Source organism: Lycium barbarum, chromosome 5 (assembly GCF_019175385.1).
Source record: "Lycium barbarum isolate Lr01 chromosome 5, ASM1917538v2, whole genome shotgun sequence".
Taxonomy (NCBI): Eukaryota; Viridiplantae; Streptophyta; class Magnoliopsida; order Solanales; family Solanaceae; genus Lycium; species Lycium barbarum.
Window position 1 is genome coordinate 129,986,893 of NC_083341.1, and position 7,373 is coordinate 129,994,265.

Below are 7,373 nucleotides of genomic sequence, written 5' to 3' on the forward strand. Positions count from 1 at the left end.
GGTGTCATTAGCTTTAAGTTCTTTACGAATACTTAAATTTAGATTTAAGTTTACTATTTTTTAGTCAAAATTGCAGCATTCATACAAATCTCAAAATAATTAAATTGCATCATTCATAACAATATGAAAATACTGAAACTTGTTCATTAACAAGAAACTCAAACTTTTTAAAATACAATCATCAAAGAAAGAAATAAAAACTTAAAAAACATTCATCAATTAATGCCCTTAAATTGATCTTCCGCAACCAGCGCGAGATGTGCCACCACCGCGACATGTGCTACCACCACTTCTAGATCTACTACCACGAAAGTTTCCTCCACCACGAGAGGTACTTCCACCGCGAGATGTAGTTTGACTACCATGCCGTAAGCTTGCGCTTATCATGACCAACATAATTTCAAAATGAGCACTTTCGAGTGAATCTCCCTGGTGGAACATCCATTTCATTATGAATACAGAAGTATGCTTTCTTTTTGAACTTATGGATAAATGTTTTATTTGCAACCATTGAAAATGGATCCGGTGGCCAATAACTCTCATTACCAAGTGAGTAGAACCTTCCAGCATACGTTCTTGCATAATTTTCAACTGTATATTCCTCAGCCATGTACTCAGAGGCATTCTTTCCCATTGCGATAAAACACTTGAAGGCATGAGAACATGGCATGTGATATGATTACCACTTGCCGCATGTGCATGTTCTTGGAATCTCACAAATTGTGTGGGTGTTACCTCCTTTACCTTGGTGTACATTTGTTGTGAGTTCAAATATGCGCTCTGCAGAGTTGTACTCTATCCGGTCATGTTGTTGAGCCTTATATTTGTGGTACTCGAACAGTTGTGACGGTTTTGGCATCTATATTAGACCTGCTGCTGCATATGGTTTGGCCTCTTTTGATCTATTGACGAACCGCTCCACAATCTGCTTAAAAGTCATTTTCACCATTGCGGTGATGGGTAGTCCCCGTGCAGATTTCAACAAGCCATTGAATGACTCAGAGCTGTTTGTTGTCAGCATACCCCATCGCCTACCTTTATTCTGATGTATTGTCCATTTGTATTTATCAATGGCATTCAACCAGTGGAAGACTTCCTCATTCGCCCGCCTAATAATGTCCATCTGCAGGTTAACCTTCTTCTCCTGATGCTTCATTGCAGCCGCCTATATCTAATTGCAAAGTGCTGGGATTCGATATGCCTTTGGAAGTTTGCCTTCAAATGCCTTAAACAATAGCGATGGTAGGCAAAAGGCGGCTGCCACCCCAGCAAATTGAACATATTGTGCAATATGCCAGCATTTCTGTCTGAGATCATATTCCCATGCGATCCTTAATAATGTGTTGCCTTAAGTAGTCTAAAAACATACCTCACGTACTAATGCTCTCATTAGCTGCAATTGTAAAATCTAGAGGGAATATAGCTCCATTTGCATCCATTCCCACTGCAATTAGCAGCTTTATGTCGTATACCCCGTACACATATGTTCCATCTATTGATATTACAGGCCGACAATGAGAAAAACCATCAATGCATGGTTTGAATGCCCAAAACACAAACTCAAAAATATTACCGAGCACACCAGGCTTCGATTTGAGCTTCCATTCAACAATAGTACCATGATTGAAGTGTTGTAGAGCCGCCATGTATCTCGGAAACATCTTAAAAGAGCCTTCCCAATTGCCGTAGACTATCTCATGTGCACACCCAAGCCCAAGATATGCCTTCCCCCTACTAACAATTTTGCTATATACTTTCAGGACGGCTGTAATACAATCTTTAATAGGGAACCTGAAAAAGTTGAAATATCAGCATATAGCAACGAGGAACATTATATTAACACCAAAAATAAAATAAACATAGGCGAAGCGGATACCTTGGGTTTTTTCCATTGTCGCCAACTAACACACGAGCAATCATATTAGTATCTAGATTGCAATGCTCATCTGGGAGGTCACCCATATCACAAGTGTGCTTTGTGTAGAACTTTGAAATAGTCCACATCTTTTCAACAGTTTCCTTACCGTGGAACATCCATTCGCAGCCTTGATATTTTCGCTTGCAGACCAATCGCCAAAGTTTTCGTGTGAAATCGTCAACTTTAAACTTCCTCATCCCCCGGATGCAATAAATCTTAATAGCCCTTTGCAATGATTTTTTCGAGCTGAAAATCATGCCTTTTTCAATATGAGCCTTTTGTTTTAAAAGATCCACTGGCTCTTTCCACAAACTTTGTCGAATATGATCATCATCCCTAGTAAAGACAAAGGCATCTGGGCAATCTTGAAGATGATCAAGATAGGAATGCCACTGAATCGGGGTCGACTCTTGCTGTTGAAATTAGCTTTGCGGCTGAACCGGAGTTGACTTTTGCTGTTCAAATGCTTGCTGTGAATTCAGTTCCTCCTGGTGTATCGGACTGTTCATCATGTCTTTCAACAATTCTACTTGATATTGAGGATTGGTTCCAACATGAACCTCATCGTCACTTTGCTCATCGCCACTTTCCTCCGCATTAGGTATTTACTCACTATCGCTAGATGATGTCACTATATAATTCAGATAATCCAGACCATCCATAGCGGGTCTTTGCCTATAATTTGGTGCAACCACCACATTCTCCCTACATAAGAAATTAGAGTATTTTAACTACTACACATAAAATAATACTATTGATGTTAAAAAAAAATAGACGTATCGATAGTAATTAACTGCACCGAAACTTAAGGAAGGACCATCGTTTTGAGTAGTAGGATAGGCTGAGGATGTTCCAACCTGATTCATCCATACCGATTGAGGAGACCATCTGATATGATCCATATCAGGTATATAACCCCTAAATAATATAATCGACATCATTAGTAGCATTCAAGTGCCACTACACATAATAATAATAATAATTATAATATTGTAAAAAATGAATATTTACCACTGCCCATCAAATTGCTGACTTAAACTATCCAGAGGCATTTGGCTAGTTAAAATGCCTTCATAAGTACTCATGTCAGGGTAATTGTGTTCATAAGTAAGTTCCGCTTGAGTGACTTCGGCCTGAATTCTAGACGGGGCTTCCCGACGATGTCTATTTTGGGTTTCCCAAGGAGCCCTAGCCATGAATTCAAGTCGATTAATAGGGACCTTCTCTACGTACATTTCAAGGACGTTTAAAGTTATGCATTCCCTATTATCATAAGGTGCCTTCAAATAATCATTCAAAGAACCATCGTCTTGAATGTACCACTGTCCATAACTAGTTATACCTTGCGGTGTAAATGACATTGGATATTTTTCAATTATATTTAAATCAAAATCACTCCTACTAACTTGTAGTCTATTATACAAGGCTTGGGGTAGTTTTGAGAATTTTAAGTCAAGTGAAAACTTAGTATGGTATTTTGGGGGAGAATCATAGCACAAATTATTTTCCTCGAATATAATTTGTCCGTCCCAGAATAAAGAAACTCTAATTTAGGAGGAATACAAAATGCAAAACTGGATGAAACTTAGAATTTGTGTCTAATTTAGGAGGCATACAAAATGCAAAAACTGGATGAAACTTAGAATTTGTGTTAAAAATTGGATGAAACTTAGAATTTTTTCTCTCATTTGAACTCTAGATTAATAAGATTTGAAGTTTGAATATTGAACCAACACATGCATGAAATTAGTGTGTCTTGCAGTGTTACGTCAAATCAAATTAAGTACGGAATGTTTCATAACGCATGAATTAACCGTGCTATGTCAGTCCCTGGCAGAATAGCGCAGTAAAATACTGCGTTATTCTGACATAACGCTGTAAATGACTGCGTTATACTATCATAACGCAGTATTTTACTGCACTATACCACTGCAATATGTTGTCACCAAAACTGTCATACAGAAAAACGTCCTAATTCGAATCAAACTTTAAGTGTTATATAACGTAATTTGACGAATAGTTACCAACCACACAAAATTGAGTTACTATATCATTTTTTGACCAATTTAGAGATATTAGTCATGTTATATCGTTCACTTTAGCAAACATATTCGACGCAATGGGTAGGACATGGGAATTGGGTGAAGATTTTGAATACTCAAACAACCCTAACAATAGATTCAATAAAGAATACAATAATAAAATGAGAGAGGGGTGAGATTGGCATGTTAGGGAGGCTGCAGCACTGGAGCAAAAGTTATCGCAAGTAGGGCTTAAACGCCCAAAAAAACGTGCTATATCAATGCCTCGTGGAACTCCACAAGAGTATAATTTTGCTCTTAACCGTTTACGTGAAGAGAACAATCGGATCCAAATACGTTACCTTAGGGTAGAATATGGTGTACATGGTAGCACAAGATTTAGATCCAAGTGGGATTCGGGCTGTGAGATGTCCGATGAAGATTAATATGTTTTATATAAAGTAAGTAGGTAGGGTCATAAAGACCCCTCCTCCCCCCCCCCCCCCAACTAGGAGTACACGGGGGTTTACAACTATATAAGTAACACTTTCTTTTGTTATTAGACTACAACATATTCAATGTCGAGCAGTAGAAACTCAGCTTGGTCTTTACTCCTTCCAAAAGAACCAAATAGCAGTGATGATGAGAGTTCAAATCATAGCAGTTTTTCGAGCGATACTAGTGATTTCAAACTAGATGAGCTAACCCCACCTTCTTATAGAGCGTAATGATGATTTCTGCAGTGTGAAATATTCAGATCCGCGCGAATATTATGGCGATTTACATCGAGAATGGTCACATCGGCTTGCCGAATCAGAACGTCTTGTTCGTGACTTGAAAAATCTCAACGCTCCAATCCTAACAAGGTACTCCATAACCATGCCTTAAGTAGGTCCAGAAACTTGCGAGCTTGTCGTGCAAAGGATTAGAAAAGAAAACAACAGAATGCTGGCAAGACGATATGGATTTTACATGCTAAAATTGGCCGAAGAACAAACATCATCAACCGGTAGAGAAGTAACATCTACTGAAAAAAGATGTGTCTTAAGAAACAGCCAATATTTTTCTGAGGACGATATTGAGAACTTGTATTCTGATGATGATTAAGAATGTTGTGATTTTAGTTTTAAGTTTAATTTATGATGATGCTGTTATTTTGAAAAATATTAGTATATTTAGTTTTTCATCAACTCAAGGGCATGAATTGATGAATGTATTTTAAGTTTTTTTTTTTTGATGATTGTAGTTTTACTAGTTTTGATTTATTATTAATGAACAAGTTTAAGTATTTATAAAAAAAACTTAAAGCTAATGACACCAAGCCTTCAAACAAAAATGGCGATCGAGCACTTTTCAACTACTAAAACGGCCATCCGAAGATTTTCTTATCCTTGATGTATTGAGCCTACCTTATTAATAGCATAAAAATAAGTAGGGTTCTATATAAAATATTGAAGTTTCAGGGTCCCGAAGCATGATTAATCTATGGTCAAAGTACGTTAAAAAGTGTAATGAAAGAGGGGTTAACCAAAATGGCCAAAAAAAAGGGGGGGACCCCTTTAGCGCAGTAAATTACTGCGCTAAAGCAGTTAACGGTGCCGTCCCCGTTAAGTGTTTTAGCGCAGTAATTTACTACGCTAAAGGCAGTTTTGCAACTTTTTTTTTTGGGTAGTTTGGTTCAAAAACTTTTTTCTGAGGTTATTTTGGTTCCGGACTCTATGTTGTGCAAAATTTTCAGTTATTGTTTACATTTTTGTCCTTTCAACTTCCACGGGTAATCCAACTAATATAAAAACTTATGGCTCTTTCAACATCCATTGTGATCCTTATCTCTTATTTAATACTACTCTTTAATGAACCAGTAAAGATTATACTACTTTACCCTCGAATCTCCTTAAAGAAACGAAGATATGCATACATCAGCATTACAACTTTTATTTTCTTCATTCTTTTTCAAGAATATTTGTATTTTGACCAACGATTGTGAATTAAGGGTGGCAACTTCAACATGAAAATAATTGCAGACTTATGAATTAAATAATGAGGGCGGAAAAAGGGGGCGCCTTCACCTAAACACAAGGTGTCGTCTTATTACTACTATATATAAGAAACAATTAAAGGACTTTTGTAGTCCTCACAAAAGTTTCCAAATTAATGTCAAACTTTTCAATTAATTATTTTTAGGTCCTTTTTTATTTTATAAGATAATTTTTTCAAGAATGTAATTTTAGCCTAATAAAAAAGTTATGGACAATTTTATACGTCGCCTTTAAAATCTATAATTTATTATAAATACATAAAGTAATTTTTTTAAAGGATGCCATATAGTGTTGAAAATGAAGACAATGTCATCCATTGAGATCGAGTTATCTTTAAAATCTCTTCTTTGGTTAACTAAATTTAATTTTTTTTTTAGTATAGAGAATAGATGAAGAATTAAATTTTATTAAATCTTGAGGTTCAATTTAATAAATATAGGTTATTTCTTGAATTTCATCTGAAACTAAGGTGAAAAATCACATTTAACAAGCATAAACCCTTGACGCAAGATAATGAATGAAAATTTAATAAATGTCAAAACAAATCGATTTTTATCTATGAATAAAATCACATGCTCACAAATTCACAAAAAGATGAAAATATTTTTTTGATTTATGAGCTTTGCAATTTGTAATTATCATACTTTATCATAATCAATGTCAGTGTAGGATATCGAGTCATTGCGTCCCTTGAGAATTGCTAATTTTTCTACTTAACTTTCTTCCTCATAAATAAATTTTTCATTTATAATCATCTAATTGTGTGGCGAAGAAACCTTAGTAATTATAAAACTTATCAATAAGATATCATTAACCTGCAAATACATTACATTAATTATGCGGTAGAAAATGTGTCACGTTATACGTATTTAATAAGAATTTCTATTTTTATATTTTGAGTTCGGGTCCGGACTTAGCACGAACCTTCCGTAAATAATTAATTATTACAAATGAGGATGATAATATATATATATATATATATATATATATATATATATATATATACAGAGCATCGATGGATTAACCTGTAAATTTCTAAGTTTTAAAACGGCCGTTTTAATGTTCAAATAATAAAGGACGATGTTGGCCGTGGTTACCGGGGTGTGATTAAAGAAGACTGTTATTAAGAACAAAAGTTAAGAGAAAGAGATGAACAGTATAACAAGATTCGTGACTGAACAAAGTCCAGATTAAGATTTTAAAAAAAAGTACTGTTCATAGTACTATTCACTCTTTATTGTTTATGGTACTGTTCACTTTTTACTGTTCATAAAAAATTAGTAAAGATATTAAAGAACACTTAGGCCACTTACAAACAGTATTTAGACTATTTGTAGAAAATGAAATAATAATTAGTAAGAAAAAAATGGAATTATGTAAAACTTATATAAACTT